This window comes from Acomys russatus, chromosome 4, assembly GCF_903995435.1.
Source record: "Acomys russatus chromosome 4, mAcoRus1.1, whole genome shotgun sequence".
Classification (NCBI taxonomy): Eukaryota; Metazoa; Chordata; class Mammalia; order Rodentia; family Muridae; genus Acomys; species Acomys russatus.
The window spans coordinates 84,865,264-84,879,709 of NC_067140.1; the positions used below are offsets into that span (position 1 = coordinate 84,865,264).

Here is a 14,446-nt window from a genome sequence, read left to right on the forward strand (position 1 = left end):
TTTGATCCTTTTTTGGCAAATCTTCTAGTTCCTTCTCTGTGAAATCTATAACGAAAACACACCCACTCACGCTTGGTTCCCCCAACGTCTGAAATGTAGTTTGTCTTCCTAGGCGGCTCTCCTAGGGCTCCCTTCGACCTGCCCCAAGACTCCATTCTGCCCCGCCCCAGTTTCCTTCCAGTGGCAAATACTGTGGGGCCACCCGCAGTGCACCTACACCGGTGTGGGGCCAGGCTTCAGGCTAAGTCTCAGAGTACTGGTTTCGACCCACCTCGATCTTTGGTCCTCTTTCTACTGGTCAGGACTTGGGCTTTCTCTGGACCTACAGTGTGAACCTCAAGTCGACCTGGAGCCTGGGGAGGCCTTTTAGGACCGAGGGAAGCCATCGTTTCCACATTCGGCAGCTAATTCCTGTCCTCCTAGTCCCCAGTGGCAGCCCCCCTCCCCCCACCTCTGTCGCCCTAACGTTTCCAGACGCCAGCCCGGCCACCCGCCAGCCGCTACCACTGGCTAGGGCACAGCTGGCCTAGGGCAAAGTTGGTGGCCACCTTCGCCCGCCGCTGTTCCCTCTCCCCCTCCTCTTCCTCACAACCACCTTCCGCCCAGGGCGCGCGGCCGCCTCCTCCAGCACACAAGTCGCCGGGCTCGGAGAAACCAGTAGAGTGGGCGGCGCACCCGGGGTCACCCCTGGTTCAGTCTGCGCCTTTGTGCTCCCTGGGGCCAAGAGGACCAGGCTTGGCTAGGGCGGTGCCGCTGCCGGGCGTCCGCCGCTCGGGAACCGTGAGCGCGGGGCAGCCCCGGGCTCTGGCAGCTATCCAGTGAGGGGAGCGGCGGGGGAAGCGGCGCGCAGGGGAGGGCAGAGGCAGAGAGCCACAAGCCCAGGGGCAGAGGCGGGCTCCGCACCGCCCCGCGCCCCGCACGCTCGTCCGCTCCCGAGACGCGCGGGCGGCAGACTGGCCGCACCATCCGGGTCACCTTGTCCAGGAGGTAAGTCCTGAGCGCCAGAGCGACTGGGGAGGACCTGGGACCGCGGGAGTGGGCGGGGGCGGCGAGCGGGCGGCGGGCCGGGAAGGATGCCCTGGCGCAGGCGGGTGTCCTGCTCCGCCTCGCAGCGCACAGACTAGGCGGCGGTGGCGGAGTGCCGGCCGCGGTAAGTCCTGGAGGGTCGCAGTGGCCGAACCAGGGAGACAGCGTTGCCCCGTGAGAGGGGAGATGGCGCCTGGTGGGGAAGATGCAGAGGACAGGAACTGGCACTATCGGCCCGAGCTGCAACTTGGCGCCTCGCCACCTTGGGTGCCCAGGCGGCGTGAAGTGGCTGCTGTGCGACGTCGGTTAGAGCTAGTGAGTCTGTCCTGAGTGCGGCGGAGCCAGGCTGCCGGGGTCCAGACCAGGGTACTGGAACACCAGCCTGTGGTGACTCCGACCAATCCCTGTAGCGACCCAGCGGAGTCCAACAGGGACTAGTGAGCAAGGCACCCTTGGAGCTGGCACTAAGTGAGTCCACATGGGGCAGAGAGAAGGAAAGGGCAGAAGGAATGGGAGTATAGAGTTCAGGAACTGTTGGACCCTAGAGTCCACCTGGATGAAGTGGGGGGCACTATGGGCTTCCTGGGCGGAGGACTGGACTTCTAGAGCCCTTCACCTCCAGCCAGAACTAGACCTGGTTTCATGAGCTGTCTGTCCAGCCCCTGGCAGCGCGACAGGCTGCAGCCCCGGAGCCGCCAGTCCTGGCGCCAAGATGGGAGCAAGCAGATGAGCTAACGGGGTTCAGATTCTAATTTTGTTCCACACTTTATTCGCGCTCTCCCTGTGAACACTGGAGGAAGAGTGGGTCATCCATGAAGTTGGACACTTAAGAAAGGGCTTTGGGCATTTGCCTGTTCTGTTGGACTCTCGCGGTGTAGTGTGGGAACCTCAGTTGAGCTTTGGGGACGTAGCCGAGGGACCACATGGCTTTACTAAAGGACAACAAGAAGGGTCTTCTGGTACTCTTCATCTGTGGGGTCTTCTGGTAGCAGAAGCTCAAGCACGCGGTACCTCAGACTTAAGGTGCGCACCGCACTCCTGCGGTGTTAGATGAGGTGGTGGCGCCTCTGCGCTGCGGGCAAGAACTGGGTTGCCTGCACCTTCCATAGTCGCACCAGGTTTTTGGTGCAGCATACGGTGGTCCCAGCTTAGCTGTTAGGGGGATGGGGGCGGGCGGACCAATACCGAGGGGCTCCTTTTTCTAAACAGAAAAAGAATCAAGCAGTGGGACATGAGCCTGTGGGATCGGATCCTCTTCTGCAGACCATAGAGTTTGGTCAGAGCCCTAGCCCAGAGGCTGCGAGCTACGCAGACAGACCTGCAGCTCGGAAGGGGGTGACAGCCTCCTAACATACCTCAGAGCCAACCAACTTTTCCTTGTCAAGGTGTCACTGCTGGAGCAGCAGGGGGTGCGTGCATGGAGTGGCTTCAAAGAGGAAAAAGGGGGTCCCCAAGGAAACATCTGCAGTCTGGTGTCAGTTTGGAGGAGGGGAGCAAGAAACTGAGCGGAATATTCTCAGAGGAGTTGCATATGCCTTTGGCCGTCCTTTTAAAGTTTTAGACCACAGGTGCGGGGCCTGTGGATGTGTGAGGAAGCACTTTTCCTTTTTGCTTCCTTTCCTCGAGCCTACAAACACACTGGGGGCCTTTGCTAGGGCAAACTTGCCTCTGTCACTGCTCAGGTGCTCTTCTTGCCCTGCCCCCATTGTCTTCCCCAGCAGAGAGGATAGGTCCTAAATTAGCTAGCCCTTTCCAGTAAGTGGGAAAGCGGTTCAGACTTTTCTGTTACAGAAATTTTCAGTGGTATAGAAAGGTAGAGAAATGCCTCTGGCTTCCTCTCCTTGTTTCTCAGAGTTCCGGAGGCCTTGCTTGAAGAAACACTTCAAAACCCATTCCCCAAAAGGAATGTTAGAGGGGAGGAGTATGCTAATTAGCCTCATTAAGTTATTCCATATCATACAGATAGATCACAGCATCACTTTGTGTCCTTACAATTATAAATGCATATACAGTATCCAGTAAACCACAATTATTAATTAAAAATAATAAATTACATTCCTTTTAAATTTTATTTTTAAAATGAGCTAGCAAAGTAATATGTTTGCATATGGGGTTTTCATATGTGTTTCATATTTGTTATAACTTTCAAAAGAAAAATGCATTCCTAGCTGACTTTACCTGTCTGTATATGGCCCTGTCTCTGAGGACAATAGTAATTCATTCCAAGTTGGGCTGGTTGTCACAAATAACTGTTGTATGCTTTGTTTTTGGCTGCATTTGATCCCAAGGCCTCACTACAAATGTTACACACGGCTATACCACTGAGCTACATTCTACTTCCGAAATATGACTATTCCTAGTAATCCCAGTAGAACACAGGTGATGTTCAAATACAAGGGAACACATTCCTCTGCCCATTTATGTCTTAGAGCAAATCAACAACAGCAAAAACAAACAAACAAAAAGACAGCTTGCCACTTTTCTGGAGGAAAATAGAAGGGCATTACAAGAGAAAAGATGAATTAAATTAATGAGGAAAAACAGCTTTTAAACCTGGGGCGGGGGGTGGGTATGAAGAAGATTTTTGTTGGCTGCAGGAACAACAAAATAATTTTTAAAAAATGGTAAACACTTTAAAACTTAGTTTGTAAGTTATAAACAATTAATTTTTTCCACATTTAGTAGTGACATGGAAGGGCTGCAATGGACTTAATTTGTCCTTCATATTAGCCTCCCCAAGTGAGTCTTCTTTGCCAGGAAGCATTTGCTTATGTAAGGTTTCTCCCAGAGGCACCATCTCTGTTGTTGCAGTTGCAAGGCTCTCTGAGTGCTGAATGTTCCAGGGGTACATAAGGAATCCTTGGGTGGTCATTGCTGTCACACTTACTGGTCCCTCAGAGGAGGTGTCATGCCTGCTGCGCTTTGGTTCCCAGTGTGGTTTTAGTACTAAGGAGAGGTGCAGTGCACACCAGAGAAGGCTAGGAGAGTTAGCAGAGTCCCTCAGTACACCTCTGAAGTTTCTGTGACATAAAAACGATTCCAAAAAATGTCAGTGGTGTTTCTGGAGTTTGGTAGACTTTGAAATACCTTTGTGAAGAGCACTATACAAAGGGATTCTTAGTTAACATTCTGTTAACTGAACAACTGTCATGTATGTGTGCACTTTTTTTGTGGGGGGTTATGGGAGCACTTTTATCTTGTCCTCCCAGATAAAACTTTGGTATTTTTGTTTTATGCCAGTACAGGCCACTGCACCTTAATTTGCCCCTCTCATGTTCCCCTGCCTGTGGAGAATGCAGATCCCCAGGGATGGCATAAACCGGCAGAGTGTTGCTACCCGTGCTTAGAACAGGTACCACCTTTTTAGAAACAGCATGAGATGAAAGGATAGGATGGCTACTTGTCAGCATCAGCTGGTAGGAGCAAATCAGATTATGTTGGAATGTTACCAGGGGCTGTTTTGCAGAAACATGTGCTCATGTGAGATGTTTTGAGGGGCCCAGCTTGTGACCTAGTTTCACTGCACTGGGTGTTAGAATCCTGCTTCAGTCTGCCTACCTGTGATGTCATTGCCTACCTGCCATGGGGGCGTGGCCTTGCCCTGTACATAAAAGGACAGATCTGCCTCGCCCCTCTCTCTCTTACCCCCTTACTCCCTTTTCCCTATACCTCTTTCTCTCTTCCTCTGTCTCTGTCTCTCTGGGGTACCCCTTCCCCCGTTCCTCCCTCCCCTATGCTCATTTAATAAACTCACATAATCTGATGCCTGGCACCTTATTATCTTACCATCTTATCTAAAGTATAAAACTGGGGACATTGAGGCACAATGTCAAAAAGTTGAGAATGTTCAAAACATCAAACACAGGCTGACTAGTCCCTTATCCATGCTCCCAGAGCTGCAACGATGGAGATCAGCAGGTGGTTTTAGATGTGATCGTTTGACATTCTCTGTGCAAGACTCTTGCATGTTTCAAATTATTGCTGTGAGTTTGCAAATCTGTTTTAAAGAAAGTCTTCAGCAATTGAGCATCACTCTGTAGCCCAGTTCCCTGGCCATGGTTTCTTCTAGCCAGATTGTGTGCTGTGGACAAAGGGAAGACTGGGTCTTCTCTCTCCTGGTTGTCACCTCTCCCCACAGAACTTTCAGGAGCACCTGTGAAAAGGTCAATGTTTCAAACTCTGGGCTTTGCTATGGAGCTTTGAGCTAGAAAAATCTCTTAACTTTTTCTGAGATTCTGTTGCTTTTCAACCACATGTTCACAGCGTTACACATGCAGGCCAGAAGAGGGCACCAGATCTCATTCGAAATGATTGTGAGCCATGATGTGGTTGCTGGGAATTGAACTCAGGACCCCTGGAAGAACAGCCAGTGCTCTCAACCTCTGAGCCATCTCTCCAGCCCCCACCACAAGTCTTAACTAATGTTTCTTTGGGAGTGCTTCTTGTAGTCACTGGCTAGGTAAACAAACAGAATGGGCCTGCCCTTCCTGTATCAGCATCTTAAAACCGCTGCTTGGCCTGAGCCTCAGGAGAACAGTGTACACATCTCATGAGGGCAGACCAACTCTCCTGCAGGAATATGTGTGACACATCAACAGTCCTGTCTGCTAGCTATTCTTAGGGAACACAGAGGAGAGCCTCTGGAGCAATGGTATTTGAATAAAGAGCCATGTAACTAAAAGTAGACTCCTAATACATTATAAAATAAAACATCAAAGGCAGATTACTAACAGAAGCCAGACACCACGTAGGACATATGGTGATTTATGTTGTGTATGTCACAAAGTCTAAAACACTTCAAACCTCCAGTTGACAAAGGATCTATGAAATTACTAAAAAATAAAGTAAAATAGGGCACTGAAGAAAAAACAAGTAAATGAGCATTGGATTGGAATAGTTAGAACCAATTAACCACAAATAGAAAATATCCCACACATGGGAGACAAAAGTAAAAGCCTGTTCTGTACACTCTTATAATACCACTTATGCAGGAGGCTGAGGAAGGCAGCTTGGAAGTTCAAGGTCCACCTAGGCTACATAAAATGTTTATGACCAGCCTGGGTAACAACTTATCAAGAACCCACCTCAAATGAAAAAAAATTTAAAATGAACTGAGGATATAGCTCAGTGGTAGAATGCCTGTCTAGTGTGCACAAGGCCTAGGCTCACTCCCCCGTACCACAAAACAAGCACAGAGACAACTTTGGAACTTCACATGAAAACAATGTAACAGAGTACAGTTAGTATGACTACAGAGACAAGCATTTTGCTGCTGGAGTTCAAGTGTGTTTAATGTGAATACTTTTGTTGGCTTTTAGTTCCTAGCTGGGTTTCAATTATATTATGAAGCACTTTAGGGATGTGACTCAGAGTAAGAAAACTCAGATAGAGCCTAAGATCCATCTCTTAGAATGGGATTGCTGTTGAAATTCATATTTTGAACAATTATGATGAGTTTGAATCTATCATTTGATCTACTTGGGATGCCATTCAGACATGTCTCTATTCCTTCCTTCCTTCCTTCCTTCCTTCCTTCCTTTCCATCCATCCTTCTTTCTTGGTCCAAAAGTATTTATATCTAAAATACAAACACGTTTCAGACACTTAGACCCACTAAGGTTACATTTCACTGCCTCAACTTTAAACACACTTCAGAAAGCAGGATGCAGTGTTCTCACCTCCAACACATTTGGGATCCAGCCTCTCCCTTAGGAAATTAAAGCAGTGGATGTTATATAAACCTATTCTCCCATGGTGGGTATAATGTGCATTTAGACATATTCCTATGAGCTTGATCCTCATCTGGTGGTAGTGACTCTCAGCTGGAAGAGGTTTGAAATACATGGGTTTATGTCCTAAGATCCATTCTGGGACATAATAGGGACAAGTGCATATCCATGTAGAGAGGGGAGCTTATAACTAAGCTTTAGTAGATTTCTAGGATACCCAGCTCATCCTATGAGAGACTGGCACCAACCCCACACTTAATGACTTGCAGAGTCTAAAAATGCATCTAGTAAGATGCAGGCATTTCTACACCCACCATCACTTCCAAAAATCTGGGTTTCAGCCTGTCTCCCATTTGTGCTTTTCATAGCAGACCCTGTTTATACTAGTTGTACGTACCATGGGATACTGGTGGAGGGTTAGGGTGGTGAGAAGAAGTGAGACATAGTGGAAGAACAGTGTCCTGTCTGAGATGAATCCAGCAGAGTCTGGCTGGAGCTTACAGCTCAGACATTCCTAGACAGACTTCAGAACTGTGTACCTGCTCTGCATAACCCAGAAAAGCTCCCTGAATGCAAAGTCACTATAGTGAGGCTCTGTAGGCCATGTTCCACCTGGACCCCAGCTTTGATTTGTCTGGCTCTGATCCAGCCTTGCATCTACCCCCACCCCATTTCTTCCTTCTCCCCTACACAGAACCAGGAAATGGCTGATTAATGTTCAGACTACCCCCTACTCAACCCTTGGGGAGTCAGTTCAGTTATTGCAGTGCTTTGATATAATTTAGCTCCCTAAATTCCCTGACAGAGATAGAGTTTTGTTTAAAGCTTATTTCAAGTACAGGGAAATAATCGGGTTTATTCTTTCTGAGTTCACTCTCTCCCTTTCACTTGCATCCTGACCCTGCCTCTGTGTGTGTACATGTTTATGTATGTGGAAATGTGGGAATGTGAGTACGCAGAAGCACCTTCTCTGACAGCAAGGGCTATGTGGCCTGCAGTACAGCTGCCGCCAAGGGCCTCAGAACCACAGCATCCTGGGCCCCAGCCACCTTCTTTGAGCCCCTTGTCCAGGACCTGTTGTATAATGCCCACTGGTGCCATTGCTGATCTGACTGCCCCTACTGACTGGTGTCTTGGCCCTGAAAAAAGAGCCCCTGATGTGTTTAACGGTACTGCAGTTTATTCCAGATCCATAGGGAGGAAATGTATTTGTTGACTCAGAACACGTAGAATGCTGCAGCTCCCTTTCTTCTTGCTGATTTTCCATGCACCTTTCTGAGAACTGCATACTTTAGGGTCCTGGGTCACTGAGCCTATCTTTACCCCACATTTCAACAACTGCCCCATTTGATGTGCATCACCTACCTACATGGCCAGGGGCATAGGAAATGTTGGTGCAAACATGACTAGAGTACCATGACCTCTTTCCGTTTGTGCTTGGCCATGACCCAGCCTCAAACACTCTCTTCTTTGTTAAAATAGGTGTGTTTTCAAGTGTCCAGATTTTCTGTGGCTTCAAAACTCCTAGGAAAGCTCCCACTTTGATACTTGCTTCCCAACTTATTTCTTGACTATGTTTGTTCCCCCATTAGAAGGATCCTCTGCAATCCACTGACCCTTTGCCCTAGCCCCATCCCCAACAGAATTCTGCATGGTCTCCAGCCACCAGTTAGGATACTGCAGTTAGGATACTGAGGCCCAGAGGAACCAGAAACATCTATAGTGCTACCTGGGGTATTTGATATAAGCTGTAAGTTGGCCCAGGACACCCCTGCCTGCCTTTTCTTGGCATGTTCTCCAGCTATTGCAGTGACCTACAGAGGCTTGCCTAAGAATTATAAGCTGCAAACAATTTAAGGCTCATCTCTCCCAGGTTTGAACAGACAAACTGCCTGGCAGGTAGGCTTATAGTATTTCAGTGTCTGGTATGTGCATCCCTCCAACATCAGGACCCAGGAGTGAGTAGCAGGTTAAGGGTAATTAGCTTATTCCTTAGCTGGTAGTATATACCTTTTCTTACATATCAGGGGCCCTCTGTTGCCTTATATACTCAAATGCACAATCTTGAGTCTTCTATTTACCCCACGGGCCTTCCCACAGCACTATCCTGCTGGAATGTTCTGCATCCAGCCCTAGACCCCATAGCCTTAACCTTCTCAGTTGCCTGTGCACAACGAAAGGATACCTTCAGCACTGACAGACACTTCAAACCAAGGACCACTATTGCTAGGATTCCCTATTGTCCCCAGAGAGAAGTCAGTCCCACCTCTTTAGACATTGTCTTCCATCTGAGATATATGCCTGTCTTCTGGGTGAGGGTTGAGGCAACTGTGTGCTATGCTCATGAATGTGTGTGAAGGGAATTGAGGATCAGCACTGTCTAGGAAGTGGAAAAGAAATAAGTGTCGTGTGGAAAAGATAGACGGGTGAGTGGTGCCATGGCAGGGGCCTGGTGAGCCTTGATAGGGTGCATACCATAGCAAGTGGCCTTTTTCTCTGCCACACAGTGTCCTGGCAATTATTTAGGCTATCCAGGTGACATAAGGATAGGTTAGGGAGAACCGTGGGCTCTGGGAGACATTAGCACTTGAACCTGTGTCTTGCTAGGAGCAGAGTCCTGCAGGAACTAATGAGGAGCTGAGTGCTGGCTCATGATGGACCTCAGTCACTGTCACTATTGCAAGGTTGAGGATATTCCAGACTCCATAGTTTTTTTTTTTCTTCCTTTTAAAGGGGAGGAGGTAGGAGGCATGAGGGAGGGATGGTAGGGCTCAGAGGAGATGAGGGAAGAGGTTACAATCAGGATGTAAAATAAATAAAAGAAAAAGAAAAAACAGGATATTTATTTATTATATGAGTACTCTTTTTGCATGTATGCCTTCAGGACAGAAGAAAGCATCAGATCACATTGTAGATGATTGTGCGCCACCATGGAGTTGCTGGGAATTAAACTCAGGACCTCTGGCTATGCAGCCAGTGCTCAACCACTGAGTCATTACTCCAGGCCCTGGCCTCATTTTCTAAACTTCCAGGCCCAAGGGTTCGTATTAGGCTGGGGTGGATATACTGGCCTTTTTGTTCAACTTCTGAGACAGATGGCTGTCTCTTAAGACATTTGGGTGATTTCTTTTGACTTTTGGATGAGCTAATGGATTTAGGAAATACAGGCATTTCTGACTGGAGTGGCCAAAGAAAGCTTGTGTGTCCTCTTTACATCACGTTATGAGTACAGAAAAACTAATAGCAGCTTCAACTCTTAGGTCCTTTTTGCTAGTGATGTCTCTCCCTGGCCAGATGGTAGCACCAAGAAGGGAAAGGGAGGAGTGAAAAAAGGGGGAGGGGAGATGTGGCATGTGCCTGAGAGTCAGTTGGTTCTCTCTGCACACTCTGGAGAGGCCACTGTTTTCCACTTGGCCACTTGGCATGACCCAGAGAGCCAGAGGGTACCAACCTGCTGTGCAGCCTTATGTTGCCAGAGTAGGGTACTGCTGCAGAGGCACATCTTTAGAGCATGCTAGCTTCTGTGCCTCTCTCTAAAGGCCATGCTACCTCACCCTGCCATGCTTGGCTGCTCAAGCATCCTAATATTGCTGGAACCTACTGTAATGCTTCTGATAGCCACACATCCTATGCAAAAAGCAAAGAGATTCATAGTGTTCTACCATATAGGAATTCCCAAGTAGAGCAAAGCCTACTTAGGTTGCTTCTCTGTCTGTTTAGCTGGCTTCCCTGGGGTACGATGCCTGCAGCAAGTTGGCAAGTGACACCTGAGATACAGACTAGGCATGACTCAGGTACTCGGGAGTCCAGGATGGCAGAACTCGCCAGAAGAATACTCAAGCAGCCAGAGGGGAGTTGTATTTTTGCCTCCAATGGCATAGGCCCCAGAAGAACATCAACCTAAAGAGAAGAGGGTCTCTACCCTTGTTCTTATCCTGCCCTCAGCATTAATGTCTTCCCAGAAGATGGTTTTTTTCTTTTTGTTTTTGTTTTGGGGGGAGGGGGGTTTCTTTTTCTTTTTTCCTTCCTTTCTTTTTTTCTGTCTGCAGATACTTCCCAGAAACACTGGTCTTCCTGGAACTGGCGTTCAGAGCCTTATGCATTTCAGAAATACATTTTAGTGAATTGGACTCTGTCCATTGTCTTTAAGCTAGTGTCTTTATAGGGGGGAAATCAGGCATGAGCCCAACAAATCAAGCCACCTCTGTCTCTATCGTGTCTGGCTTAGTCCAGGAGAAGATCTTGAGATTGCACTGGTGGTGCACATATCTCTCCCTCTGAGTCTCCTTCACTCCTGCCCTTCCTGCATGTTGAAGAGCTGTCAGGATGAGTGGACTGTGGGAGTTACTTTTAGATCACTGTGACCAAATGACTGGCAGAAACAAATGAGGGTTTATTTTGGTTTACCGTCATGGAGTTTTCAGCTCATAGGCCATAGGTCCATTTATTCTGATCCCATCATAAAGAAGAGTTTCATTTTTGCTGTGACCCACTTTTTCCATCTAAGTACCACTCCATGAAGCTTCCATAACACCCTAACGGAGGTCCCTAGCTGGGGGCCGAGGTGAAACATATAAGCCTGTGGCATTGCTTCATATTCAGACCATAATAGGACCTCCTAACCAAGCTATCTAGTGGTATCACTGTTGGTTGTGATCTTGAGATTTTCTTCAGCTTATGGAGGGGGTTTTCCCTGAGAGGCAAATCCCATGATGAAATATGGTAAGTTTAAACTTCACTGAATGCATCTGTATGTTACTTTCCTGTTTCTGTGGTAAAACACCATAGCCAGAAGCAATTTAGAGGATAATAAGTTTCTTTGGATTTATGGCTCCAGATGTGTGAGTCCATCATGGTAGGGAGGCGTGGTATCAAGTAGTGGGCTAGGGATGGCAGAAGCAGGAAGCTCAACAGTTACATCTTCAATCGTAAACATGCAACTGAGAAATTGAACCGGAAATAGACTATACAATCTCAAATCCTACTCCAGTGGTGTACTTCCGGCAACAGGACGTCACCAGCTAGAACTCACTAAACAGCACCACCAAATGGGGATCAAGTGTTCAAATACTTGAGCCTAGGAGGACTCTCATTCAAACCACCACAGCACCCAACCTGCCAGACATCTGAGTGAGTTAGCAACACACACTGTGTTCTCAGTTGCTTCCCCTTGGCACTGCAGGATTCTCAGTGGCTACAGCTCTCTGCCCTGGACAGCAAGGCGAGAAAAAATAAAAAACAAAAATCAAAAAACAAAAACAAACAAACAAGCAAACAAAAACAAATGCAAAAGCACAGAACTGGACAAGACACAAATTCAAAATCCAGAATGTATTTTTTGCTGGATACTTGCCAGTTTGCAGCATTATGGAGTTGGGAAATCCAAAGTGGAGCCATTAGAAGTCAGACATCACTTACAGATGGAGCTGGATCACAGCTGATTTCTCTGTCCTAAGATGGTGCCCAGGGGTCAGCCTCCAGCTCAGTGCATGGGAAGTTTCTCAGTGGAAACATCCTCTGCAGGTTCCCTTGCCGTCCATCCTCCAGCACTTCCCACATCCTAGTTCCTCTGGGATGAGTGCTCAGAAATGCAGTACCCACTCCCAGAGGCTTTGTTTCTCCTCTTTTCTGGGCCTAACTGATCATCCTACCTTCCTGGCCATTCATTTATACTGGAAACATATGGACCTATCTATAACCACCCTGTCACAGTAGCTTCTTCTACCTGCAATCTGGCTATGAGGATTGTCCAGGAATAAGCTGGCTAAAGTGCACATCTACCTTTTGTCCTCTTACCAACCTTCCCTGGGCATCTCCATTCTAGCCACATAGGACAGACCACTTAGACAGGGTACGGAGCTGTTGAAACTGTAGCTGTAGGCCCTCCAGTCTCACCACTACTCCTCCTAATCTCAGAACATGGGGTTCTTCCTACCCTTGTCATGCACATGTACGTATGTGCATAAGTGTGAGTGTGCATACATGTCATGTGCCCACCTCCATTCTCACTAACTTTATTTGAAGCTCAACTTGGCTATCACCTTGTGCTGGTGGTATACTCCTCTCAAGTTCAGCATCTTCACTTCTGGCATTAGCAGAACCACCAAAGATGAGATATGGAGAATTCATGTTGAGGAAATGAGCTTGAGATCCATAGAGTGCAAACTATGGTGATACCCTCATGGAGTAAGAGAGCAGGACCCCTCCACAGTCATGGGCTATCACTACTCTTTCCATGTTGATTGGAGATCTTCTCCATGGCAGAAGCTGTTTAACCAGAATGTCAGTGTTCATTGCCTTTTGAGTTTAATGGTGTATGAGTCACAAATTCATGGAGGAATGAGGCTTGAATGCTAAACATTTCTCTAAGTGAAGAATCATCCCTCCAGACAATAAAATCAAGTGGTAAAATTACATTAGCTGACCTCACATCCAGACAAGTTTTAACAAGAATGTCGAGAAAGTGGATCCATACATGTCAGATTGTAAGGTCTGGGCCACTGTGAAAAAGACATGGAAGCATCCAGGAAGATTAAACAGCATTATCCTGTGATCCAGCAGTCTGACTTCATTGTGTGTATCCAAGATAATTAAAAGCAGAGTCTTGATACATTTCATGCCCATGTTCATAGCCACATTATTTACAACAGCTAAAACATGGAAGCTATCAAACAGATGAGTGAACAAGTAAAGCATAGTACACATACAATGGGATATTTTCCAGCCTCTAAGAAGAAGGAAGTTCTGACACATGCCAGTGGTCAACCTCATGGAACTGGAAGTAGGATGGTGGTTGCTAAGGAACTAGTGGCAGAGGAAATAGCAGGTTGTTGTTTATTGGTAATTTAGTTCCAGAATACAAAATGAAAAGGTGTCAGAGATCTGTTACAGGCTCACACACTGCACAAATGCTATTGCACTATAAAGTATAGAATGATTAAGAGGGAAAGTTTCATGATAGTGTGCTTTTGGCCATAATAAAAAGAGAGAGAGAAGACAACTACATTTGAAACTTTTAAGATCTTAGTTATTGGCAAATAGTTGACAGCTATGCTTATTATCTACTGTGCTGCAACAAGCCCCCCCCCCGCCCACCTCCATACTCATGGCTCATTGAGTTAGGATTTGAGTAGGAGGTCCATGAAGACCACTGATTACCCTCTGTGGCTTCCCAGATATCTTGGACTGGAGTGTATTGGCTTGCTCTCTCCGAGAACTGGTCTCATCTCTGAGCTTGCTCCCAGCACAGTAGCTTTCTTTGAAGCAGTTGGTTTCCATGTGTTAAAGCTGAAGATGTGTGAACAGGAGGGTGACAGCCTGACACAACTGTCTCCGGTTCATACTATGTCAGCTCTGTCCTGCTTTTCTGAACAGTAGCCAGGCTCTAAGCCAGACCAGATTCAAGAAGAGCCAAATTGGGCCCTTTAGAGGGTTTGCAGTTACATTCAATCTAGCATGAAAAAAAGCAGGACAGGCAAAGCACCCTAAAATATATTTCCTGGAGCGCAGCACCAGGGAAGGCAGCATGGGGACCTGGAGGAAGCATAGAATATGGAGGAAATAGGCTACTTGGGTATAAGGTGATTGCGTCTCGCCTCACAGCATCATTACGCATTCTTACTGGACAGAACACCATAGTAATTAATATAAAGTGTTGAAATGGTAAAATTCTATGTTACTTGGATCTTGCC

General features: G+C 47.3%; 1 protein-coding gene across 2 annotated transcripts in view; it reads left to right on the forward strand.

The window, feature by feature from the left end:
• Positions 1-877: 877 nt before the first annotated feature.
• Syndig1 (synapse differentiation inducing 1) overlaps positions 878-14,446 on the forward strand; it is a 160,681-nt gene continuing 147,112 nt past the window's right edge. Inside the window, exon 1 of one of the 2 annotated variants that reach the window (XM_051144796.1) lies at positions 878-987. The gene's annotated coding sequence lies outside the window, so the exon portion shown is untranslated. Of the gene's footprint in view, positions 988-1,049; positions 1,151-14,446 lie in introns of those variants that run through there. The other variant, XM_051144797.1, reaches the window with a different exon arrangement.